General features: G+C 36.2%; 1 protein-coding gene and 1 long non-coding RNA gene across 6 annotated transcripts in view; one reads left to right on the plus strand and one right to left on the minus strand.

Moving 5' to 3' along the window:
* The first annotated feature begins 5,344 nt into the window (after nucleotides 1-5,344).
* LOC126481487 (ran-binding protein 3) overlaps nucleotides 5,345-27,822 on the plus strand; it is a 312,296-nt gene continuing 289,818 nt past the window's right edge. The window contains exons 1-2 of one of the 5 annotated variants that reach the window (XM_050105280.1): nucleotides 5,347-5,498; nucleotides 7,820-7,948. The gene's annotated coding sequence lies outside the window, so the exon portion shown is untranslated. Of the gene's footprint in view, nucleotides 5,499-6,988; nucleotides 7,070-7,819; nucleotides 7,949-27,822 lie in introns of all 5 variants that reach the window. The other 4 variants (XM_050105287.1, XM_050105305.1, XM_050105271.1 and 1 more) reach the window with 4 other exon arrangements.
* On the minus strand, nucleotides 6,590-20,543 carry LOC126481514 (uncharacterized). The gene is made up of 4 exons (XR_007587584.1): nucleotides 20,500-20,543; nucleotides 12,735-12,814; nucleotides 12,424-12,530; nucleotides 6,590-6,723 (listed from the first exon to the last, which is right to left on the minus strand). It is a non-coding gene; the product is annotated as an uncharacterized LOC126481514 (long non-coding RNA).

The raw sequence follows: 27,822 nt of genomic DNA on the forward strand, positions 1-27,822 counted from the left end.
AATTAACACAGTCATGAATAGAGGTTATTAGAAATTACCACACAAAATGCATATTCTAATGAAAACTCATTCCATTAATGTTTTATGAGAAAAATTTCTTTTCCTATGAATTATCTACAACTCACACAGTTGCAGTAATCTGCTAAAAGATTCTACTTCAATTTTCAATCTTACTAGTAAGATCCTGTCTCATAACCAATAACTCATTTTCATAAGACCACAAGAACTTGTTTATCATCAACAATACATTGTGATTTTAACAACAACACATTGTTTGTTTCACTTTTTATACAACTATTCGATGAAGTGGGTGGATTTTCATGCATTAAATGATAGCTGCACTTATGCACCGATGGATAAGACAAAAACCATGTATTTGACTAAAGGAATCTACACAGCAGTAACAAGCGTACTGATCACTTTATGGCTGCCAAATATACATCATCAATTAAGACTCGGATTATTCAAATGTGTGCTAATTTAACAGTAATTTTACTTCTAGTATGTGCAGCTAGGATGTTTTTGAATTTGGAGCATGTGATCTTACCCTCCCACATATCACTATTATATTTTTCTTAGTGCCTTCATTAGTTTCAAAAGCTTCGATAGGTGTAAGATATACAAAAGAAAAACCTTTTATTGATCTTCATCTTTTTTGGTTGTTGTTGTTGGCTGCAGTTCCTGTGTCTATGGGTACATTCTTACAACTGTGATTTTAACTTACGGGGTTCCAGGTAATGAAATAAATGATGAAGTACTATCTGTTGCTATGAATTTCATTTATTTTACCCCATTCTTCCACATCGCACTGACTTCACAATCTCCAATTACATACAACCATCAATTACACTGTTGTAGACAAAATCAAAGAACACGTGCACTTCCATCAGAGGCATGCCGACTACTGCTACATTCTGCATTACTCACACTATTCCAAAGAGTTTAAAAAGCAAAGGATTTTACAAAATTTCTTGCAAAAGAAGAATCATCACCAAGATATTACATTACTTTCTAACTGAATCAAGAAATAAACATAATAATTAGCATTAGATTGTGCAATTAATAATAGGTATTTTAAATATGCTGATATTTTATAATTTCAAACATTTCTAATAGAAGAGTAATTTTAACTGTATGTAAAGAGTACTAACAAATTAATTTCCTTTTACATATTTTAGCCTGAAACATAACACATCATATACAAAATTATATGAAGTTCATTCAGTTAAACAGCTGATATGATGTTCACCTATGCAAGACTCGATAGTATACCTGGTACTGGTTATTTCTATAAAAAAGGTGATATTAGAAAAAGGTGTCCCATTACAAGCATCAGTTGCATAATAATTACCTTTTTGTTGACAATGTAGAGAAAATTTTTTTGTCTCCAGAAAGACAAAAAACAAAATTTGATCAAAATGTGTATATTTCTAAAACAAGCTGATTTAAGTCATTTATTTTCAAACTATAAAAAATACATCTCTCATCATAAAAGTGTTGCAAACGCTATTCAGCAGAAAATTTAGTTCCTACACCTGCCAAAAAATTTAATTTACCATATTGTGAGGCATTTTGCAACACTATAACTACTACATATTACAGAAACAAAGAATTTCACAAGCAAAACAACATTTTCCAAAATGTGCTCAAGCAGTGATATATTTTCGCTTTTTAATCTCATCATTTATGACAACTGTGCAGAAGAAGCCTTTTCCAGGTATCAGGCTAACCACGGTTACATAATCTAAAGATCGAACTTAGAACAGGTGGCATTTGACACATGCCTTAATATTATTTGCCATATTTTCATTTCATGCTCAGATTTGATTATTCCTCAAATCAAGCAAGGAAGTTTCTTTCTATCATAATTTTTCTCAGTACAGTCTATGTTTTATATATATATGTTGGACTGTAGTATCCCATTACCATAATATCCATAGAAGTAACTTTCTACCTGGTTAGCGAATCCTTGCATCACTGAGTAAAATGGTACTGTAGTTAGCACACTGGACTCACATTCAGGAGGACGACAGTTTAAACCTGTGTCCAGCCATTCTGACTCAGGTTTTCCATGATTTCCCTAAATTGCTTTAGGTAAATGCTGGGATGATTCCTTTGAAGGGGCATGGCTGACTTCCTTCCGCTTCCTTCACTAACCTTATTGGACCGATGACCTCACTGTTTGGTCTCCTCCCCCAAACCAAACAAACCAATCCTTTATCAATATATTCGTTATTTTGTCTTGTGAAGTGCTGTAAGTGTCAGTAAAATTAAATTACTGATATCACTGTCAGTATATGGACTTATTGTATTTATTGCTGACACATGAGATTTTCCTATTGCTAAATAATGTTCACATTGGTACTCACATGTTGTGGAAGATAGTTGGAAGTGAATGGGTAGTTTGAAATTATGTTTACTAACTGTTTCACAATCTTTGGAGGAAATGTATTCTGTTTCATGTATGGTAGCCTAAAGGCCAATTCACATTGGTTGCCATGTCATGACACATCATGTCACTGTCACATTAGGATCTATTCACACTATCTGTCACATCACATTGTGCCATATCGGTTCACTTTGCCCTGTACTGAATGGTGAAAGTGAAGCTGTCATTTACTATCAATAATGCAGAAAATTGGAGTGTAATATTGGAATCGAATGACTAACAAGTATAAAGTTTGTTAATGGCCAAAGCAAATTTTATAATGTATGTTCTTGATCAGTTTTTTGTGGTAAAGCGCCAAAAATGAAATAACATTGCAAAACACAGACTTTTTTTTGGCAAAAATATGTACTTGCAGATATACCAAACAATATTTGTAAGAGAATAAATAAAGGCCATTTACCTTATCCAATGTGTTTTTTTGCTTATGTAAGTAATAACATCGAAAGAAACTGTATTCTTCCTCTTCATTATAGCTGACTTTTTCACTTAAAATGTTATTTAATAATAACTGCTTTATCAACTAATGTTCTTATTTATACACAATGGGGGCATCAGTTCTGAACTGTTATTGTAAAACCAGAGTGATTTTGCACTTTCTGATATCAGACTGTGTCTGTGAAAGAATAATTAATGGGAAAAATATACAACTTGTTTTGGAACATATGCAGTTTACCACTAAAAAAGTATAATAGCAAAATAATGTGAATATATGCAGTGAAATAAGTAAATTTCCAACGTTAGCAAACGGTGAAACCATCAAATCTTTCTTCCCATTAAACGTTGATGTGTCATGATGTTGACAGTTGTGTGAATATAGGCATTTGAAATGCATTATGAAATGTTTCGATGTGATGTGACATGAAGTGACAGCAAATGTGAACTGGTCTTAATAGACTAATGTGCTACATTTTATTTGTCCTAAAAGTACATTGAGAAAAAAAAAATGGCAGTTGTCTATCACTTCATTGGAAATTTTCAGAAAGATTTTATAGGGAAATTTTCATATTTAGAAGCATTCTGGCATTCCTTAGAACACACATAATTTAGCCCTGAAAACGGAGTTTTTAAGGGAATATTTGAATTTATAATTATGTTTAAAGTGTAATTTTCAGAAACTATGAGACCATTGTAAATGATGGTGTTCATTTTACATTTCATCACTTAGATGTAGAGAAGCACATGGTTTAACATAGTTTTTTTTGGCGCCCATTAACAAATTTATCCACTTGGATAACAGAGATAGACTCTGGAAAAGATTAATTACAATATTTTTTCAAATCTAAATTTTGTTGTAAGACATTGTTACTGAAACTCCTAACCTAGATATTAAATAGTGAAATATACATATGATACTCAGAAGTTAATAATTACTGAATGGTGTTGAAAATCTGTTAACTTAATATTTGTGAACTAAATAAGCTAAAGCCTGTTATAAATTTATTAGTAGTCAGCTATTGTAAACGAAATACACAAATTTGTAGATGAACTAAGTTTACAAAATAGTTAATTATTTAGGAAATACGTATTTTTTCTTGTATATCATATGATACCAAGTATTTATTTGCTGCTCATTAAGCTAATTTTTGTATGATGCTGGTATAAGTATTCAGGTTGACAATTAGCAACAAAAATTAACATGAGTGGTGCTTAAGATAAAATTTATTATATGCAATGATCAAGCTAACATTTCCCATTATATAAATGAGCTCTTCAAACATAACAATTCTAGAAATGATAGTCACACACTTATACCCATTTATCAGGCTTTCTTCTTACACAGGCACGTTGTTGCCATTTGTCGACATTAAAATTTTCCAACAAAATTTTTCTTTGGCCATGCAATAAAATGGCTTGGATTCTACAATTAATATTGAGTTGTCTTTATGCAGTAATTGTTAATCTACTACTATGTATTACTGTCATAATCATTTATGTTTTTACTAGCAGTATGCTCGGTATACGGTATTGGAAGACATTAATTATTTGGTCACACACAATGTACATGTATTATTATTATTTTGCCACACATTAAACTTTCAGATACATCATGTATGCCTAAACAACTTTCAGCAGCACACAACACATAACTTGTTCACTATTTCTTGTGTGAAAATGTTTGTGACCATACTATGGAACTTTGAAACTAGGTATTCTGGTGTATTACAGTCCGTATTCCGTGTTCCTAACTTTAATATACATAGTCCTGTAAAATATTATGACTTTGCCTGACGTTTCACAACCTCTACTCTATGAAAATACCATACTTTATCGTTACTGGTGGACACATTTTGCCACTTACAAGAATTAATGCATTGTACCTTTCCTTTCAAGAATACAGGAGGCTGTTGACGTCAGTACAACACAAAATTTAACGTATAGGATGTGAGTTGCAGAACATTAACAAGGTTTCGTAAGGCATAATAGAGAGGTGGCAGTCGATTTCTTGATATCCCAAACAATCGTATACTGTTTGATGTAAAGTGCTACATCACCTGACTCCGTTTTACTATGACAGCGAAAAGTTTAAGTATCCCAGTTCCCTTCACTACTGCAATGAGTTCTAGGGAGATGTTGCTAAAATGCTTTGAAGTGAATCCTGGAAATCTTCATTGGTATTCGCTAGGACACTTGTCTTTGTCTGTCAGTGTCGTAAATACCTGAAAAAAATCGTTAAATTATGTTTCGAATGCTAAATTTCTTTTCCGGTTATTCATCAATTTGTTATTCCCAGCCCTCATTTGCATTTATCTCTTGGAAGCTCACAGAAGACGATAGTTAAAAAGGAGAATTTGATGTAGCGAACGATATCATTTTCTTTGTCTGCCTTGGTGCATTATATTTTTCGATGATTCTGGCACTTATATTGTGTAATCTTTGCGCAGTTTTGATGTACCATCATTGAAGTTGCCGGTGAGACGTCATCTATGATTTGCTTTGTATCCAATGATTACAATTATATATAATATGGCGGGTTACATGTTTTGAAAAGATGTTGTGATAGTTGATAACAGAGGTGTTTCAGCACGATAATAGGTTGAAACGCAACAAGGTAATTACTGTTTAATATTGTCCCTATAAATCTCTAAATAAATGTGTGGCAGCTTTACAGTGTATTATTTCTTACAGGAGAGAATACAAGTGATAGAAGTCAACGTTGATGCATTGTTCCATGATTTGTTCTGTACATTATGTTTATCAGTACTCAAGAAAAGATGAAACTCGTTGTGTGATAGTAATAACAGTGCATTCTTATATTTACGTCTGACTCTTCAAGATAAGACACTATACGCAGTTTCGTGTGCACTAAGCCTTCCGACGCTTGGCTGTTGTGCTTCAGTGAAACTGAAATGTGAGATTTAGTGTGTTGGACATGTGAGCTTTCTCTTTTATTTGAAAGTTGAAATTTGTCGCTCATTTTATGGCATTTTACATGTATCCTCGTTCGCGAGTGATTGCAGACATGCGTCTGGATGCTCTTCCAGTAATTGTCGTCCTTCTCTATCGCCGTTGACGTTTCCCTCTTTTGTATTTGGTGCCTCACAGCCATTACCTGGTTCATGAACGTACTTTCTTTCGACGTTTTCTGTGATACGGATGTTGCACTCTGTTTTTATCTCGCTTTTGATTTGGCTACCTACGTCGGTTGGTGTATATGTAATGCCACACATATGATTAGACTCTGCGCTTTTTTCGTTATATGATAGTTGTGCTGTAGTGTCACATTGACGCTGAAGTTTCATACCTGCTTCCATGTGTTTATGTTCTTCTTGCTGCTTCATGAGGTACTTCTTGAATTCATCTCGAAAGTAACTGTCCATTGTCTTAAACACACTTGTGCTATACCATAATAAAATTCCTATGAGGAACACTCCTCGAAACATACCTGCGAGAGGAAGCATAACGATTACCAGTTTGCAAAACTTTGCAATCCCTGTGATTGTTTGTCTGATATGTGACCAGTGTTTTAATTTTACAGAATTTGAAATTTTCTTTTAGTTTTTGTGTAGTATCATTTAGTTCAGTCCTCAGAAAAATGACCTAATGATATCCAAAAACTGAGACATGTGTGGCCACGCCATTGTTAAAAAGACCACAAAAGAATTTGCTATAACAAAGAGTCTCATGTATTCCACGCCTTCCGAAGAACGCAGCCAACTTCCAAATCCTTGATTTTCATCACTATCAGAAAGGTCACCTGTGTCAATAGGCTGAACTTTTTCTTCTGTAACTGCTTCTGTTGTATTGTTTGCCTGTTTACGTTTCTTCATTATTAACTGTAAAAAAAAATAAAAACAATTCTGATAAAGAATGTGGTTGTTGAGTGAAATGTTACAGGTGAAATATTTCTTCTGCATAGTGTTTTATGGTATACACTTAAGTTTTACAGCAAACCATAATACTATAACTTGATGTCTTTGTTACTTAATACCTTTATTAATTGCTAAACTGCACATTTAATTTATATAATGTAGTCATATCTTTGCATATAAGGTGTCTTTGTTTTCACAGAAAATAATTTACAGCTGATTTGTGTTTCAGGTTTTGTATATATTCTCATTAGAAATTAAAATATTATATCCAAAGAAGTAAGTCTGAAATCTGTTCTTAGGGAAAACACAGGTACATTACTGTTAATGTTGTGCAGTGTATTTTTTATATATGGTTATATAATTGTATTAATCTTCAAAGATGATTTAAAATGGTTGAAAAGCCTGTTTAAAAGGTCTGTGTAATTATATAAGCAGTTTGGCAGGAGTATTGCAGACAAAATTTTTAATTATCATTTCTGAAACACAAAGCAGGCAGGAATGTGAGTGGCCAAATGAACTCCTAAACAAAACAACTATTGATAGTGTAATAGCACTGAAACATAATAGAAGCAGTCTTGCTGTACTTGAGGTGGGACTGCCGGCTGTGGTGGCCGAGCGTTTCTAGGCGCTTCAGTCCGGAACTGCGTGACTGCTATGGTTGCAGGTTTGAATCCTGCCTCGGGCATGGATGTGTGTGATGTCCTTAAGTTAGTTAGGTTTAAGTAGTTCTAAGTTCTGTGGGACTGATGATCTCAGATGTTAAGTCCCATAGTGCTCAGAGCCATTTGAGGTGGGACTCTCACATTTATTTACTGTTTAAGCAAGTTTGGGCAAAATAATGCTTTTACAAATAACCTCAATATGATTAACCAGGTTAATTCTTCTGTTTTTCCTAGAATGAAAATTAAGGAAGTAATATTGCTAGATAAAGACTGCTAGAATCAAGTTGAAAAAGGTGTGTCACGCTGTAGGAGAGGACTTTCCTAGAATGAAGTTACTGTAGCATTAGTCCATAATAGGCAGGAGCTGATTTCATACTTGCACAATTGAATGTTTGCAGTTTACGAGACCTCATGTGCATAACTTCTCAGCACTGATGATCAGCTGTGAGGATGAGACGTGCATTGTTAGGACTGTAGAGTTTCCAATCAAAGAACAACAGAAGATGCTATGAAGCCTCAGAGTGTGGGTATGCGCTATGTTGTATCAGAGTAACTTAATAATGTAAAGTTTTGCTGCCTTCATTGTTTTGATGGTTGCAGGTTAGACAGTAGCAGCATATTTTACTTTTATACTGGTAGTATCCCAGTCATTGTTGAAACAAAAAAAAAAAAATCAAGACATTTCAAAGGCAGCCTTGCAATAACTTGCTCTGAGCGATAGTAAAGGAACATATAGCATTGACCTAGATCCTTCAGCTTGAATGGTAATGAAACAGTTAAAATAATCTTGTGTTGTTATGGGGGAGATGGCTGATCACTGTAAATCAATGTTGTGAAATTCTCTAGGTCACACATTTCTGTAGAAGAGTTTGTATAGTAAGACATGCAGTCCCAGTCAAATACAACAGTGGCTTCTAAATTCAGATCCAATCGTGTTGGTCAGTTCTGTTACTTAAGGGAAACTCCCCATTGCACCCCCTCCAATTTAGTGGTAAGTTGGTCCATTGGACGGTCTGTCAAAAACGGAACACAGATAAAGCATGAAAACAGGAAGAAAGTGTACTGAACTGCGGAAAAAAAGAAGAAAAATAGAAACAGTGAATGGTCCAAATTTAATATCTGCAACAATTGTTATATGTAGTGTCTTGATTGTGTGATCATGGTGTCAGACCGTGAAGCAGCAGGTCTGGATTCAAATCTCTTTTGTACCCCATATATACAAAATCACAAACTGTCCATCTGGTCATTGACGTGTTTGTTCGCTGTCTTCAAATCTCCGTCTGTGCCATGGCATAATATCGATTTGCAAGAGTGACATGTAGCAAAGGGACCTCCAGACGTATTTATCTCCTATTTGTTCTACATAGACAGGTACTACATGTTATACTTCTTGCATTCTATTTTGGAAGCTTTGGCTCTTGAATTCCTTTATTGTAACATAGTTCACACCTGTTCATTTGTTTTTGTCGTTTCTGTGACAGATCTAATTGTAATCTTGCCTGCTCTCGCTATTCATCACAGAATATGTCATGTGGCAAGAATACACTGTCATTGCAAGCAAATGTGATGAATAGTGAGAGCAGGTGAAATGCCACATAGGCCTCTCACAGAAATGAAATCAACAAATAAATAGGTGTGAGCTATGTGACAACAAAGGAATTCAAGTGTCACAACTTCCCATGTTGCAGCAGACATTACACCATGGCGCACACGCGTGCGTACGTACACACACACACACACACACACACACACACACACACACACACACACACACACGAATGCAGCAAACACACACATCAGTGACTGGGCAGACAGTTTGTAATTTTGTGTAAAAAAAATATATACATATATGGTGTACGAGTGAGATTTGAACCCAGATATGATGCTTCAGTCTTAACATCCTGACCACACAACCATGACACTGTAGATAACAATGTTTCTCTGTGTTGGACTGTTCACTGTTCCTATTTTTCTTCTTTTTTCTACAGTTCAGTACACCTTCTTCCTTTTTTCATGCTTTATCTGTGTTCAGCTTTTGATGGGCTGTCCAATGGGCTAACTTACCACTAACTGTGAGGAGGCGGGGGGTGCAATGGGGAGTTCCCCTTTTCAGTTGGACATGTTACAAGGCTGCGTGCAACTGATGTCTGTAGATGTGACATTGTTAGCTCCTAATCCTAAAAAAGAGCCAAGAGGGGACAAAGTTAGAACAGTACCAGTGATTGTTTGTAGTAGTTTTGCTCTCTTTTTTTCCATTGTCTTTCTTTCCCTTCTTGAAAATTTTGAAAATGCTTGATTATGAATATAGAGTTTCTCTTTTTCTGTATTTGATAGGGACATCTCTCTCTTTTAAGTCAGTTTATCTTGCAGTTATTTATTTATTAATTTATTTATTTGTATTGGTGAAATATATTTAGACACCATAAAAATATATGAAGAGAGAATGAAAGAAACAATCATATAGAACCATAACACTTTTTATCCAAGTGCACAGTTTTGATTATGACTTGCTGGTAAGTAACATGTGGCCCTGCAGGTGTAATTCTGCCACAAATATGTGTTCTTATGCCAACAGTGGGTGCTGAGTATTAATTGTTCGCTCTAAGAAGACTCTTCGAATAGTGGCTGGCAGGAGCAGCTTATCAATTGAAATCAAACATTTGACCCCTGTCAAATGTAAACAAGGCTGTATTATTAATTATAAATATTGAAACATGAATGTTCTCTGTACACAATTGTAACCATAGCAAAAAATTGCATGGAAACAATGTGGCTTTAATGTACCAACACAGTATTGAAAGCTAAGGTTCATAATCATCAGAAACACATGAACATGTTTCAAAGTCATACACCATCTTCTAACTTTTTTTGAAATAGTTACTCTTGTCAGTTACTGTGCCAAGAGTCTTCTTAGACTGAACACTCAGTAAGTAGTGGTCTGCATTAGTAAATAAAGTTAATGATTAAAACTGTTTGCGGTGGCCGTGCGGCTCTAGGCGCTGCAGTCTGGAACCGCGGGACTGCTACGGTCGCAGGTTCGAATCCTGCCTCGGGCATGGATGTGTGTGATGTCCTTAGGTTAGTTAGGTTTAAGTAGTTCTAAGTTCTAGGGGACTGGTGACCAAATATGTTAAGTCCCATAGTGCTCAGAGCCATTTGAACCAAAACTGTTTGCATATGTTTTAAGTTTGGATCAACAGTTAATACCAAAGATTATATAAGGCCTGAAAAATATTTAGCTGTTATAGCTGGACATTTTGGGCAATAGTGCCATACCATCATCCTCTCCCACCCCCATGCAAATAAGATATGTCTACAAATTGTTCTGTCACTGTATATAATGCTCATGGATGTTGCTATTCAGGGTGTGATTTAATGTTTCAAGTATCACCAGAACAGTTTTGGCACAAGCATACCAAGTGGGGAAAGTTGTTTTTCAATTTTTATCCAATGAGAGTGGTATGATCTCCACAGGGTGGATGCAGAATTGTTAAAAAATTAGTGTTGATTGACAGTTTGTGAGTTTGAAAATGTATAATTGCTTTGGCAACTTTCAGTTGAATGTTGCTTCAATGTATGAAAGTAAATTATTTGTGAAGATTAATGTTTATTGTATTTGCCAAAATCAGAATTTATCAAGGTGCACGCTCATGTGATCATCTGTGATCATGCCCATCCTAGTTTTTGATTCTTACAGAATCTGCTTTGCCCAATGGTTTCCTGAAACTAGAAGTAGAAATAATAACCATGATTGAACACACTGTCACTCTGTCTGGTATCACATTTGTCATCACAGCATTATTTCTGAACCTGTTTCCCATTAGTAATGATATTTCAACATTTATCTGTTCTGATTAAAAAATATTTATCAACTGGCAGGTAGTCCAGAATAGTTGCACTGCTATTACTTATTTGTTTTGTGCAGCAGTGTTTGAATGTTTGCCTTGTGGTGTTATGTGAGCACAAGGAAATGTGTCAACTGTTGGTTGTTAGTACCCAATGAAAGAAGCATGGAGACAAATTGTGTCATAAGTACTAGCGTAAAATCTGATCAGATACATAACTATTCAACGAATTAGCTAAAAGACAAATGGTGGTCATAACCTTTAAAGTGTACAATATTTTTTGTTCCATAGAAATAATAAGTTTGTGTCACATGATTTACAGTTGAAATCACAGTGTAAAGTATATTAAACATCAGAATAACGGAGTTACTGACAGCTAGTTGTTTACGGGGCAGCTATAACAATGAATCAGTGCACGAGTTTGGTCACACCTTCCCTCCTGTCCACAGTTGTCATATCATTCTGCTGCTTCAGCTGTGGACGACAGTTGTGGTCCTTAATATTATCGTTGTTATTTTTTTGTTATATTTTTTGTTTCTCTGTGTGGTATGTTTCTTGTACAGAACATGTGAAATTAATTATTGAAGTGATAAGACTAGCATGTTCCTGCAAAGAGAACTTGATACTGTATGTTAATTGGGAACATATGAACGTACTCGGCATGGAACCGTACAGCAGAAGCCACTCGAGTCGTATTGAGCTTGTGCGTAGTGGCGATCCAACATCCGCCCCCCCCCCCCCCCTCCCCCTTTCATGCTCAACTGTCATTTTGTTAGATTGAGTCTGGTATAATGTCAGGTGTGGTGTCAACATTTGAACTGTGCAATAGAAGTAGCTGAACTGCTAACATCCACATTTATTGGCATAACCAAGTCTGTCAAATTGTCTCATTCCAACCTAACCTACAACTGAAGGTTGTGCTACAGATCAGTCTACCATCACCTCAATCTTCATTCTAAAAAAGGGCTGTAGTTGTTTACAACTGTTTAAGGGAACCTCTTCTAACCTACTGTAAAACATGAATAATGTGCAAAGAATCTTCAATAATTTCAATTTTGACAATCAAAATGCATTGCCTCTGTTCTCATCTGTCATTACATACAAGATTGTGTTAAGTTTTTGGCTACGTTAAACTAATGCATGTGAAATTTACGTACCATAGAGGTAATGTACCCTGTCTGACATTACTCCTATCTAGGCTGTATCTGTGGTTAGTTCCCAGGCATCACTTGCAGCAGCTTAGTAATGCAGAAATAGTTTTCATCTGCATGAGTTAAAGAATAATAATCCAGTATAGTAAGGTGCAATTGAATTGGCACAAAGTAAATAAATTTAGCCAGAAAATTGTGCTTAATGCAACTCAGGCTTATTGATGTCTAGTTTATTTGATGGCCATATTTTTATAGAGCAACATATTGTAACAAACGGCAACATAAACATGGCAGTGAATGTAATCTGTGTGATTTACCTTCTAGAGTTTTGTTCCTAGATCTGAAGCAAAATTGTCCAAGGCACGTGGAAATGTTCTGTGCAATTTGCAGCATACACCTTTAAACAAAGACATATGACTGTGATAAGCTGTCACACAAGATAGACGCAAGATAAGCAGAACACAAAATGAATCGAACTGAAAAAAATATTTTGTAAAATATACGCAGTAGTGTGAAATTATGTTCCATGTTAGTTTCTGGGTAACTTACATGTTGACCAGTAAGCTTTAAAAAGTTTGTGTGTTTATTGTACCTACTCTGTAATTTAAAATTAGCTGTAATTCACTACATGCTCTCTCTCTCTCTCTCTCTCTCTCTCTCTCTCTCTCTCTCTCTCTCTCTCTCTCTCTCTCTCTCTGTCTGTCTGCCTGTGTGTGTGTGTTTGGTTGCTACATATGTTCCGGTTTCATTGCTCTTTCATTAACACTTTCTGATAATTATCTGTTCGATAGCAAATAAGCTTGCATCACCACAACCACCACCACCACAAAACCGCTAAGAAACAAAAAGTACTCGTTTCTGTAAGGTAATGTTTAATGTTAGGTACATCCAGTTGGGCTGATAATACGGCATTTTGAAAGATATGAGCTGATATCTAAGAACATTTGCATGACAATTGAATTTTTGCTGTCAGTTATACTAAAAATAAAAGAAAACTGGGAGTGATATTTGCAGTAAGATCCTGAAATAATAAAAACTGCTAAAACGTGTGGAGTGATTATCTTCACTGAATGTTTCCGCGTTTAAAACTGTTGCTTTTCTTAAAATAAAATAACTTGTGATGTGAAATACAGTACGTTATTCTGATACTTGACGAATTTTGCTTCTGAAGAAATGAGAGAAACCTTGGACACCTGCAACTCCCCGCCCCCTGCCCTCTTGTAACTTTTTCACTAAGCTGTTCATTTACTCTGCTGGTAAGTCTTTTAAAGTAGTTGGTTTGTATTTCTCGATAAACTAACAGCGTGTGACAGTTTATCTGTTCCTAATATTTAGATTTTTGAGACTTGGGCAAATATCAACAAGCTTATAAGCTTGCTTGTTGATATGTCCAGTAGTAATATTTGCCAACATAAACTGTAGGCTTTGTGCAAGGAGAAATTTACTGAACCTAAGTTTGTTTTTGGAGCTGCGTCTGAAACACAAATGATTTTTTTCTGTTACAGTCAGAGGGAATTGATTAAAAACGCATTTGGGAAAATTAATTTTTTCCTCAGGGTCCAGTTTACTGTAATGAAGAAAGATATAGGAGTTAGACATGGTGACTGTCTCTCTAACCACTTCGCATCCTCAAAAATGTGGGATCTTCAACAGAACTTTGAAATAGCCATAAAAAAGGTCCTGTTTAATGAAGAAAAAAGTTGAAATTCTTCGTCTCTGACAGATATGCTGTTTCAAAGATCAGATAACCTATTATTAATGTTGTGGATACGTGTGAAACTGCCACTTTTCACAATAATGGCAAGAATCTCTTTGACTCCATAGAAAAATATTGATGAGAACCTGAAATTTTTTCTAATAAACAACATGATATCAGTGTTTTTATATGAACATTTGGTAATACTGTACTTTACAAATTGTACCATGAGAAACTGCCTGCACAGTTCATTATGGTCAACAGCACTTGAGTGCATGCTTTTTTTTTTTGTTTCTCCTCAACTCTTAGTGTGAAGTACCTAGAACTGACTTGAGCAAATGCACATTTGAAAGATGTTTAGTGTGCCAGTGTATAAAACCCACTTGTTTTTATTTTTTTGCTATTATGTTGTTATGCCTACACCTTGTGGCCCAGATCATTATCAAATGGACAAAGGAAAAAAAAGAAAAAAACGGTTCCTTAGTTTGGTCTCAGACCATAAATTTTGAATGAGCAGCCACATACCATTATAAAACCCAATTGAATTTCAGTTTAGCATACTTCAGAAACGCCATTCCACACAAAAGAATCTGTGCACCCTATCATGTAACATAATGAATCAGTACATAAAAACTTTTTCTACTGTTCCACAGACGAAGGATGGCCCTGTTAGCAGTGTTATAACTGACATCATGCTTTCACTTTTTGCCCCAATAGTGGCTGCTGAGTTGTATGAAATGGAAAACTTAATTGCGTTCCTCTGAGTGGATAGTACTTTGTGTTGACTTTAACATCTTGAGTTTCAATGGAATACCTTTGCTGTAATTGAAAAGGTTCTCTGACAATTGCTTTTTCATCTGTCCCTGGATTTTGGGTTTAGAGACTCTAGTGAAATCTTGTACCAAATTCTCAACTACATTGGTGCTTCTTTCTAAATTACCCAGTTGTTATTCTAGACTCATTTTGAAAGAAAATACATCTGTGATGGAAACTCATTGAATGTGCTCTTCCCTATCCTTGAATGCAATTCTTAATACCACATGGCATGTATTCCATTGTTGTTGTTGTTGTTTTCAGTCCTGAGACTGGTTTGATGCAGCTCTCCATGCTACTCTATCCTGTGCAAGCTTCATCATCTCCCAGTACCTACTGCAGCCTACATCCTTCTGAATCTGCTTAGTGTATTCATCTCTTGGTCTCCCTCTACGATTTTTACCCTCCACGCTGCCCTCCAATGCTAAATTTGTGATCCCTTGATGCCTCAGAACATGTCCTACCAACTGGTCCCTTCTTCTAGTCAAGTTGTGCCACAAACTCCTGTTCTCCCCAATTCTATTCAATACCTCCTCATTAGTTATGTGATCTACCCATCTAATCTTCAGCATTCTTCTGTAGCACCACATTTCGAAAGCTTCTATTCTCTTCTTGTCCAAACTATTTGTTGTCCATGTTTCACTTCCATACATGGCTACACTCTATACAAATACTTTCAGAAACGACTTCCATATGGTGTCCGTAAATTTTTGGCAGTGTAGTGTATGAAGTATTAACTCATAAAATCCTTGGTTTGCTACATTCTTAAGTATTACCAGTCAGACAGCAATCCTTATAAATTGGAATTAGTGAAAAAGGGAAAATTTTGTGAAAAACTGTGCTATTTCTGTGTACGATCATTTAAAAAAATAGCCCATTAACTCCTGTTGGAAATACTACAAGAAAGGCACCGTGCATTGTGGTAAGACTTATTTTATACTGTATTGAGCATGAATTTTGTAAGACAAGTCATGTTGCTCTCTCCCACATACATCCAGCTTCATCTTCAAGGCAGGAAATTTAGAGACATGTTGCATAATGTGAGTGTCTGTGGATGGCTGTTCTTTCCAAGCACATCTACGAATGATGGGGTTTTACGCTCACTTAAATGCAGCGTCTTTTTGTTATTGCCAGATGGATGACTGCAAGTAGATGATAACCACTAACATTTTTGTCTCACTACCAACTGGAGAAAAGTGTTTAGATACATCCTTTGAACTGTCAGATTAGTCTTCCACAATGAGATTTACTATGTGTGTGTGTACTTCATTAATGGTATAGTTTGAAAGTGCCCTAATTTTGTATGTGATAAGATTATTATAAAAAACGAGGCAGTGGTTTTTCTGTCAACTTTAGTGCTGTGCACATTTTAGTAACCATTTTCTACTGGAACTGATTATCCAGCAACAAAGGCATATAATACTTCGAAATTCCAACATTGCTAATGTGTGAGTTCTGCATTTCATTTATTTAATGTTGCTGATCATAATTTCGTGGCCTTTTATATGTAATAAAGAATGCTCATCATGTGTTTCCAAATACTGTGTATAAAGTCCAGTGGACATCGCATGGTGGGTGGAATAATTACATGAATGTTTCACTTCATGCCATTACCGTTCCAGCACACACAAAAAGCTGCTAAATGTAATTACAGAGAATAGAAAGACAATAACTAATAATTATCACCCTGTCTCAAAGTTTTTGAAGTGAGTTGGTAACATCATTTAAGTAGGTTTATGGAAATTGATAGTATACAGGAGGCAGTCAGCTATGTATCTTTATGGCATATTGCTTAAATCGATTTTCTAGTCCGGTTCATAAGTTACAAAAAAGATAATGATTACATATGCAGAAGAATAAATGAGAAAGAACACACGGCTCTTCATGCACCACATTTTTCTGTTTAGATATTTCCACTTTTTGTTCTTTCTGCTATGTATGCAACGTTCTACCTAAATTTTTGTAGGTGTTTTTTTAAGAACTTGTCAGTGTACAACAATGTACCCGATGCACATGCATGAAGTAATAAAGGGAATTTCAAGCTGAGTAGTCAGCAAGAAAAAATTTAATTAACACATCAGATTTAAACTAAATCAAAAATGAGTGCAAAATTTGGAATTTCAACAATTTTGAATAAACTTGTTAATCCAAGTAAAAGTATTTAGAAGGGGAAACAAATTAGTTCCAATTTTGGCCACCAGGTGTAAATCTGGCACTTTTTTTCGTTGATGTTTCCAGTGCTTTCACTGAACAAATTATGTAAGTAGAAGTTGTTGATTTTATCATCATAATGCCTTTGTCACTTGTCTAAGATTTTTTTGCCCATGTCCTGTTCCTAATCCGTGACTCATGGAAACATTTCTATACAACTTTCTTGCATTCACAATGCCAGATTTGCACCTGGTGGCCAAAACGGTAACTAATTTTTTTCCCAGCGTAAATCACTTCCGCATTAAAGCGTTAGAATATCGACAAAATTTCACTGCCATACGACAATTACAGCCCATGCTGGACCTCTTTGGGTACATGCATATTAATTGTCCTGTGTGATATACCCAACACACTTCAAAAAAGACACTACCCAGATCACCACTGATCTCCAGATCAGAATGTGTTAGCTGCTCGATGGCAGAGGCAATCCAGGTTTCTTTGTGAATGATATTTGTTGTGCATTTGAATATTCACCCAAACCAGTGTTTGCATCTTTCTTCAGTCGCAGTTATTACATTTCTAACAGATCACTTGGGCCCGGATTTTAATGACAAGTCCTATTTTTTTCTGAACTATAGGGTGAATTTTAGATTAATTTATACACAAATCTAGGCATTTTAGTGTCAAAAAATTATTTTGATTGTGCATATAAAGTCAATTTTCAACAAATTTTAGTAATAGGTCATATTTTAGTGAACTTTTAATACAATAGGTCATATTTCCGTCGACTTTTGCCAAAAATGCATATACTGTTTTTCTCCTATCTTACTGGACACACAAATAAGAAAATGAATATGTTGCTCATGAGACAATATTTAACGTGCTATTATGAAAGATAAACAGATAAATTAGTACACAGCTTTATTTCTCAGGACTGTAGCGTGTACCTCAACAGTCGTTTCGCGAACATAAAACATTGTTGCGCAGTCGACAATACACTCTCAGAGCCAACAGAGGCGGCTTCTGCTGTAATAATGATCGCAGTCGCACAGGTGTTCCCAGTGACCAGTTTGAATACAGCCTTTGCCTTGTTCAACATGCCTAAAGGAAAGTGCTCCAACAGTGTGAAGTTGTGAGGATATGTTAGAGAATTTGGAGAGAAGTTCTTTAGTACTGATGGGAAAATTTTGTAAACTGTGTGAAGTTAATGTTGGTGCAGAAAAGCACTTTAATGTGCAACCGCTAAACACAGCAGCTGTGTGAAACGAAGTGCTGAAAATAACAGCAGGCAAACACTGTTATTTGAACAGACAGGTCAGTCGTCAACTGTGCAATCATTCTGCAAGGATTTGTGAGAGATGATGGTGTCCTGCAACATCTCATTGGGAAAGCTGAAGAATCCACGCTTCAGGCGATTCTTAGAGAAGTACGCAACACATCCAGTTCCAGATGAATCTACACTGAGAAAGAACTTTTTATCCGTATGCTACAATGATGTGTTCAACAAAATACGAATTACTATTGCTGAGAAATAGATCTGGCTGTCGATAGATGAAACTATGGATATTAGTGGGCGATACATTGCAAATGTTGTTGTTAGTATTCTAAAAGTTGATGGCCCTGGAGATATGTTCCTATTAATGTGTGAAGCTCTCGATAGTGAACAATTCGATGATTGCTATTTTGTTTGAGAACACTCTTAAGCTACTGTGGCCTGATGGTGTGAATAGAGACAAAGTTTTGCTGCTTGTAACAGAAGGTGCTTCATATATGGCTAAAGCAGCCAAAGGACTTCAGATTCTCTACCCCAGTATGGTGTACGCCACTAGTCTTGCACATGCGTTGCACAGTTGCCGAAGAGGTGCAATCAAATTACGCTGACGTGGACAAATTAATTTCCTGTGGAAAGAAAATCTACGTGAAGGCTCTGCTACGGGTGCAGAAATTCAAGGAACAAGCACCTTCAACACCACTCCCACCTAAACCTGTTCTTACACGATGGGATTCTTGGCTTAATGCTTGCCGAGTATTACTGCACCAACTACACCCAAATAAAGGCAGTCTTCTGTGAGCTTGACAGTGATGAATCAAGGGCTATCAAAATTGTGAAAGAAGTTTATACAGATACATTGTCTCGAAACTTGGCATACATCAACGCCAATTTTTCAGTGATATCAAAAGCCATCAAATGACTGGAAGCTGTTGACACTCAGCTATGTGAGGCCCTGAGTATTGTGCAACATGTACAGAGGTAGTTGTGTCGACCTCATGGTCATGTGGCTGACAAAGTGAAAACCAAATTGCAAAATGTTCTCCAACGGAATCCTTGGATATTCTACACTGTGCAAAATTAGTGACAGTCTTTCAGGGAATGCCACAACATTTGAAGATACTGAAACAAAGCTGAACTCCAGTGACCTGGCTGCCTTCAAATACGCTCCAGTGACGTCTTGTGAAGTGGAGAGGAGCTTTTCCAGGCACAAAACTATCCTCAGCGAAAACTGTAGATCTTTGACAATGGAAAACCTGAAAATGCACCTTGGATCCAGTGCAACTTTGCAGATACTGAAGATTGACATACGGTATTAAATGATGTGAAATGCTTTAAATACTATGTAGAAATAAAAACATTGTTTTACTGTTTTGATAGATGATCTTTTCACTGTACTTTGTGTTTAGAAAATAAAACATTCAGACATCAAAAAATAGGTGCAAATTAGCCGCAAACCCTACAGAAAGAAAGTACTATACTTCCAATATTGTGAGAAGTGAATTTTGTATTACTTTATGATGAATAAAAAATTAAATAAACAAACAAGAATGCTTTAAATAAACTTCTATTAAGTCATATTTTATTTTTTAAGGTCATATTTATGGAAGTTTTAGGTCATAAATGCTTGCATATTTCACTGTTTTTTAGGTAGTTAAAATCCGGGCCCTACAGATCACCTATGGAACCAACAAAGCTATCATTGTGACCGTTTTCCCATACGAATCAAAACTATCAACCTTCTGAATACTAGAATTGTTTCTGTTCTGCAAAAGTGTCTAGGCTGAGTGTACTACTTACATGCTGTGGATTAGGGATGCATGTTGTTTTACATCCCTCAACAAGGACATTTTGGTTTATAAAATAAGCTACACAGTTATTTAGTGGAAGCATTATCAGTAGTTTTCTAAACTAATAGTCTGCACAGACATTAAATAGTAGGCAGTTTGTGAGGGTAATGACACAGTTGATAAAATAGCTACACAATTTTTTTATGAGTTACGGTTTAGTGACAGAATCTTTTGTAATATAAAAACCCTGCACAACCCAAATGTCTGTATCATTGCATAGCAAACTTTAAATTTTAAGCAAGAATGTGCATGATAAAGGAAAAATAAAAGACAGTTTTTGTTAGTAATGTTTTCATATATACCTGATTGTCTGTTGTGTTACCTTTACTGAGAGGAACTGGCACAAATGACAGTGCAGGAAGTGCCTTTCTGTAATAAGATTTAGGCACATAATTAGATTGTAGAATAATCTTGTTAGACTGGTCTGCTTGCATGTGGTGTAAGAGAAATTATGTAAGCAAGCAAAAGACAAAGTAGTTGTACTTCTTTGATAGTCTAAGGTTATATTTGATAATTTGCAGTTTGATTACTCAGTATTTGCTATTTGAGGAGTTATTATTGAATGTATAAATTCACTTAAACAAGTTTGTGTGTGTGTGTGTGTGTGTGTGTGTGTGTGTGTGTGTGTGTGTGTGTGAGAGAGAGAGAGAGAGAGAGAGGGAGGGAGGGGGGGGGATTCTTAATTTAAGTATTCTAATCAATTTATTTACATGTCTGTGAAAATTGTGCAGAATGTCATAGAGAAGATTCATGGATGGAGAGAACATTTTCCTCTCCTCATTCTTTCATATTTTCTTAATATCATTTTCTCTATTAAAATGAATACATAAAAGATGTGATACTATTTGTGATTCAAGACTTCTATGACTTCATCAAATTATTACTGTTGTATTCATTAAAAAATATTTTAAAAATTGTGTTCAGTGACAACATTGTGCTTTAGAGCTCTGTAATTGCTGAAGGCTAGACATGAAAAAAAGAGAGGTGGTTAAAATGCTACTGGCTTTTTTTAAAAAATACATTTAACTGTGCAATTTATAAGGTAATTAAATTACGTGCGCTTAATGTACAGTGTGTGTGCGTGAGAGTTAAACCAAAATTCATGACAATGGTGAGGGTTATGTTCAACATAAATAACTACTTAAAACAAACAATTTGCAAATTGAATTGTGTTGTGGAAGAACAACCATCCATAGTCTATCATGTCCCTAAAATTGTCATGAAAATAAGGCCAGGTGGATGTGGGAGTGAGCAGCACATCTTGACCTCACACACAATTATTATTTAAATAAAAGTTTATTAAATTTCCAAATTTTTCCGGTAGAGAAGCAAGTGTAAATTAAGTTACTTCTTATATTAATAACAGCAAGAACCTGAAGGTATTTTTCCATAATTGCATAACAAATGAGCAGCTAACCTGTACCATCTTACTTCCTCTTTTTTTTATGAATATACTAAAAGTGTGTTCGAAATATCTGAAGTTTCATTAGTTATATTAGTTGCATGTTCTGTTACCTCATACTTACTACTATATACTGCAATTTAAGATTCCATAAATATAAAGAACAGTTGATTTGAATTATAGCTTCTACCATGGTTTATTCAGTTGGTGGATTCAACCACTGCTATTAAGTAAAGGTGATCTTTCCTAACAGATAATTGCATGTGGACATATAACACAATATACTATTTATCTATATTATGGAAAGGATAGTTGCTTAGTTGCTATTCCCTATACAACGGACATGATGAGTTGCAGATAAGCACAACAAAAAGACCATCATAAAGTGGGCTATAGGCCAACAAGACCTTTGTTGAAAACACACACACACACACACACACACACACACACACACACACACCACAATCAGAGTTTGCTGAGGGCTAGTCTCTCTCTCTCTCTCTCTCTCTCTCTCTCTCTCTCTCTCTCTCTCTCTCTCTCTCTGTGTGTGTGTGTGTGTGTGTGTGTGTGTGTGTGTGTGTGTGTGTGTGTGTGTCTGACATAGGGTTTCTGACGTAGGGTTTGTTAGCTGAAAGCTCACTTTCCAACAGTGCTTTTGTTGTGCCTATCTGTGAATCTGTGATGCAGCATCTCTGCTACACTGTGTGATCAAAAGTATCTGGCCACATCTAAAACGTAAGTTTTTTATATTAGGTGCATTGTGCTGCCACCTGCTGCTAGGTACTCCATATCAGCGGCCTCTGTAGCCATCAGACATTGTGAGAGAGAAGAATGGGGTGCTCCGCGGAACTCACGGACTATGACCATGGTCAACTGATTGGGTGTCATTCGTGTCGTACATCTGTTGGCAAGATTTCTGTACTACTAAACATCACTAGGTCCACTGTTTCTGATGCGATAATGAAGTGGAAACGTGAAGGGGCACATACAGCACAAAAGCATAAAGGCCGACCTCGTCTGTTGACTGACAGACACCGCCGACATTTGAAGAGAGTCGTAATGTGTAATAGGCAGACATCTACCCAGACTGTCACACAGGAATTTTAAACTGCATCAGGATCCACTGCAAGCACTATGACAGGTGGGAGGTGAGAAAACTTGAATTTCATGGTTGAGTGGCTACTCATGAGCCACACATCACGCCGGTAAATTCCAAATGAAGCCTCGCTTGGTGCAAGGAGCATAAACATTGGATGATTGAACAGTGGAACAATGTTGTGTGGAGTGACGAATCACGGTACACATTGTGGTGATCCGATGGCAGGGTGTGGGTAAGGCGAATACCTGGTGAACGTCATCTGTCGACATGTTGATATGGTGTGGTTGTGTTTTTCATGGAGGGGCTTGCACCCCTTGTTGTTTTGTGTGGCACTATCACAGCACAGGCAGACATTGATGTTTTAAGCACCTTCTTGCTTCCCACTGTTGAAGAGTGATTCGGGGATGGTGATTGCATCTTTCAACATAATAGAGCACCTATTCAAAATGTACGGCCTGTGGTGCAGTGGTTACATGACAATAACATCCCTGTAATGGACTAGCCTGCACAGAGGCCTGACCTGAATCCTACAGAACACCTTTGGGATTTTTTGGAACACCGACTTTGTGCCAGGCCACACCAACAGACATCGATACCTCTCCTCAACGTAACATTCCATGAAGAACGGACTTCCATTCCCCAAGAAACCTTCCAGCACTTGATTGAACATATGCCTGCATGAGTGGAATGTGCCATCAAGGCTAAGGGTGGGCCAACACCATGTTGAATTCCAGCATTAACGATGGAGGGCACCACGAACTTGTAAGTCATTTTCAGCCAGGTGTCTGGATACTTTTGATGACATGGTGTATAAGGTGAGTAGCAACTAACCTTGTGATACATTGTTATATTCCACCATGGATTTTCCATTGTAAGATTTTATTTATATGTCATGTATTTGCCTAAATGTGATGAATAGATGCTTCTAATCATAGTCGTCTTAGCTTTGTTGCATTTTCTTCTTAGTAGCTGGTTTTTATTCATAGCAAAGCATGGCAGCAATTATATTTATTCATTTGTAAGTTGTGACATCTATTCTGTATGTTTTGTCATTGATGTAACTTTGCTCATGAGATCCAACATGGCTGTAAGGAAGAAAATAGCTGAAGTATTGAAACTAGTATAGCCAATAAACAAAATTCATGTGAGCATTGACACCTTCATAATCAAATCCAGTGAGCTCATAAATTCTCTATGCTAGCATGGTAAATACGAAGTTTTTGGATGTGATGAGAAAAGACTTAAAAGTGATCATTTTACTTGTAACATACATGTTTTGAGATTATTATTTCACACTCAGTGTCTGTCTCTGAAATGTAGAAAAATATATAAGGATGATCAGGTGTAGTTATGCGAGCAGTTGCTACTCTTATTGTAAGTTTTATTTATATGTTATTATTACTGCTCATAACATGTGATTTTGTGTTTTACACAGCTGTATGTAAATGTGTGAATTTTTCACAATTATAAATCACATATTTTACAACATGTTAAATTACTATTATTCATGTTAAATTCAAGTTACATGGTCATAAGCCACTGCTTGAGTTGCTTTTGTTAACATCTTAACTTTATTTGCTAAAAAATTATAAGAAACAGCTATTTTAACATGGGGCATTTTGCTTAAAATTAATTCTCTGTTAACCATCCAAAAGTTTTTTATTTTATCATTTTCTATTTTATCTTTTTTTTTTATTTTTTATTTTTTCGTATATGAGGAATGTGAATTCATGTGGTCCTATTTAAGAACTTAGTATCTTCTTTCACTAGCAGAATGGTTTTCAGCGTATATGTGCCATGAACAGTGAGAATATTTAATTAAGTGAATAGGATTTTGTAAGTTGTTCATATTATTATGATCCTCAAGGCTCTCTGTTGCTGTATGAAACCACTTCTCAGATTAGTGTTGCAAATCTCATGCTACTCCATAAGACAAGAAATGGTATACTAATCCAAGATGTAAAGTCCTTGGGGTTTCAGAATTAAGATATGGTGATTATCTCATTCATATGGGCAGACCTCTTTTGCCATTTCGATGAATGTCTGTCTGTTATATATAAGCCCAAAAATTTACATTCCAAACAAGTGTAAGACAGAATTTCATCAATTGCAGTATTTGGACCACTCGGTTTAAAGTGCATAATATTTGTTTTTAAGTTGGTTCCTTCTGTCTTTTCAGTAAAGTTTTCAATCTCTTCAATTAGGTGGGGCTCATTGTCTGCACAATAGACACCAGATGTGTCATCAGCATCATAATGATCAAATGCTTATTATCTAGAGAACTTGGGAAAATATTTACATAACATGGGAATAGGAATGGATCTAAAATGGGGCCCTGAGGAACACCAAAAAGTATCCAGTATTTCTTCATAATTATATAGAATATCATGATGTATTTTATCAAAAGCTTTTGAGAGATGTGGGAGTACACTTGCTGCTTGGACATTTTCTTTGTCCGAAGTACTGAATGGACAAATTTTACTGTTGCTGACATACCAGTTCGACCTCTTCTGAAACAGTGTTGGGCATCACCTAAAATGTCAGCAGTGCTGTAATGTTTGAAGATTCCTTAAATATTATTGTCTCAGTAGTTTTGCTACGTGTTGAGATCAAGGCTTCTCGCTTTATGACTGCAGCCACATTCAGCTTTCAGGAAATACACCATCTTCGAGAACACAGTTCATTAGTTGACCTAATGGTTTCACTAGTTCATGTTTGCGTTTCTTCAATATGTATGGAGAAATTTCATACAATCTTGAGTATTTTTTTCGGCTGCTTATTGCAAGTAGTGTACTGCAGTTCTTTTTGTTGTTGTGGTCTTTAGTCCTGAGACTGGTTTGATGCAGCTCTCCATGCTACTCTATCCTGTGTAAGCTTCTTCATCTCCCAGTACTTACTGCAACCTACATCCTTCTGAATCTGCTTAGTGTATTCATCTCTTGGTCTCCCTCTACGATTTTTACCCTTCACACTGCCCTCCAATGCTAAATTTGTGATCCCCTGATGTCTCAGAACATGTCCTACCAACTGGTCCCTTCTTCTTGCCAAGTTGTGCCACAAACTCCTCTTCTCCCCAATTCTATTCAATACCTCCTCATTAGTTATGTGATCTACCCATCTAATCTTCAGCATTCTTCTGTAGCCCCACATTTCGAAAGCTTCTATTCTCTTCTTGTCTAAACTATTTATTGTCCACGTCTCACTTCCATACATGGCTACACTCCATACAAATACTTTGAGAAACGACTTCCTGACATTTAAATCTATACTCGATGTTAACAAATTTTTCTTCTTCAGAAACGCTTTCCTTCCCATTGCCAGTCTACATTTTATATCCTCTCTACTTCGACCATCGTCAGTTATTTTGCTCCCCAAATAGCAAAACTCCTTTACTACTTTAAGTGTCTCATTTCCTAATGTAATTCCCTCAGCATCACCTGACTTAATTCGACTACATTCCATTATCCTCGTTTTGCTTTTGTTGATGTTCATCTTATACCCTCCTTTCAAGACACTGTCCATTCCGTTCAGCTGCTCTTCCAAGTCCTTTGCTGTCTCTGACAGAATTACAATGTCATCGGCGAACCTCATAGTTTTAATTTCATCTCCATGGATTTTAATACCTACTCCGAACATTTCTTATTTTTCCTTTATTGCTTGCTCAATATACAGATTGAATAACATCGGGGAGAGGCTACAACCCTGTCTCACTCCCTTCCCAACCACTGCTTCCCTTTCATGCCCCTCGACTCTTATAACTGCCATCTGCTTTCTGTACAAATTGTAAATAGCCTTTCGCTCCCTGTATTTTACCCCTGCCACATTCAGAATTTGAAAGAGAGTATTCCAATCAACATTGTCAAAAGCTTTCTCTAAGTCTACAAATGCTAGAAACATAGGTTTGTCTTTCCTTAATCTAGCTTCTAAGATAAGTCGTAGGGTCAGTATTGCCTCACGTGTTCCAACATTTCTACAGAACCCAAACTGATCTTACCCGAGGTCGGCTTCTATCAGTTTTTCCATTCGTCTGTAAAGAATTCGCGTTAGTGTACTGTATGATTAAATGATGATGGCGTCCTCTTGGGTAAAATATTCCGGAGGTAAAATAGTCCCCCATTCGGATCTCCGGGTGGGGACTACTCAAGAGGACGTTGTTATCAGGAGAAAGAAAACTGGCGTCCTACGGATTGGAGCGTGGAATGTCAGATCCCTTAATCGGGCAGGTAGGTTAGAAAATTTAAAAAGGGAAATGGATAGGTTAAAGTTAGATATAGTGGGAATTAGCGAAGTTCGGTGGCAGGAGGAACAAGGCTTTTGGTCAGGTGAATACAGGGTTATAAATACAAAAGCAAATAGGGGTAATGCAGGTGTAGGTTTAATAATGAATAAAAAAAATAGGGGTGCGGGTAAGCTACTACAAACAGCATAGTGAACGCATTATTGTGGCCAAGATAGACACAAAGCCCACGCCTACTACAGTAGTATAAGTTTATATGCCAACTAGCTCTGCAGATGATGAAGAAATTGAGAAAATGTATGAAGAGATAAAAGAAATTATTCAGGTAGTGAAGGGAGACGAAAATTTAATAGTCATGGGTGACTGGAATTCGACAGTAGAAAAAGGAAGAGAAGGAAACGTAGTAGGTGAATATGGATTGGGGCTAAGAAATGAAAGAGGAAGCAGTCTGGTAGAATTTTGCGTAGAATTCTTTTTGTTGGTGGACTCAAATGTATGTTGTTTATTCCATATTGTGCAGACATTTTTGACAGTATGTATAAAGTAATTATTGAAAATATTGCTAACTTGAATGGGGTCAGAAATAACATAATTATTTACAGTCAATTCTACAATATTAATATTCAGCTTTTGTTGTGTTGTTTCTTATTTCATTTACAATTGACCAGTAGGACTTTGAGACATTGTCAGGGCTTAGTATCTTCTGGCTAATTCTACACATTTATTCTCGTGTCAGAGACAGCAAAGGACTTGGAAGAGCAGTTGAACGGAATGGATAGTGTCTTGAAAGGAGGATATAAGATGACCATCAACAAAAGCAAAACGAGGATAATGGAATGTAGTCGAAGTAAGTCTGGTGATGCTGAGGGTATTAGATTAGGAAATGA

The sequence above is a fragment of the Schistocerca serialis genome, chromosome 1 (genome assembly GCF_023864345.2).
Source record: "Schistocerca serialis cubense isolate TAMUIC-IGC-003099 chromosome 1, iqSchSeri2.2, whole genome shotgun sequence".
Taxonomy (NCBI): Eukaryota; Metazoa; Arthropoda; class Insecta; order Orthoptera; family Acrididae; genus Schistocerca; species Schistocerca serialis.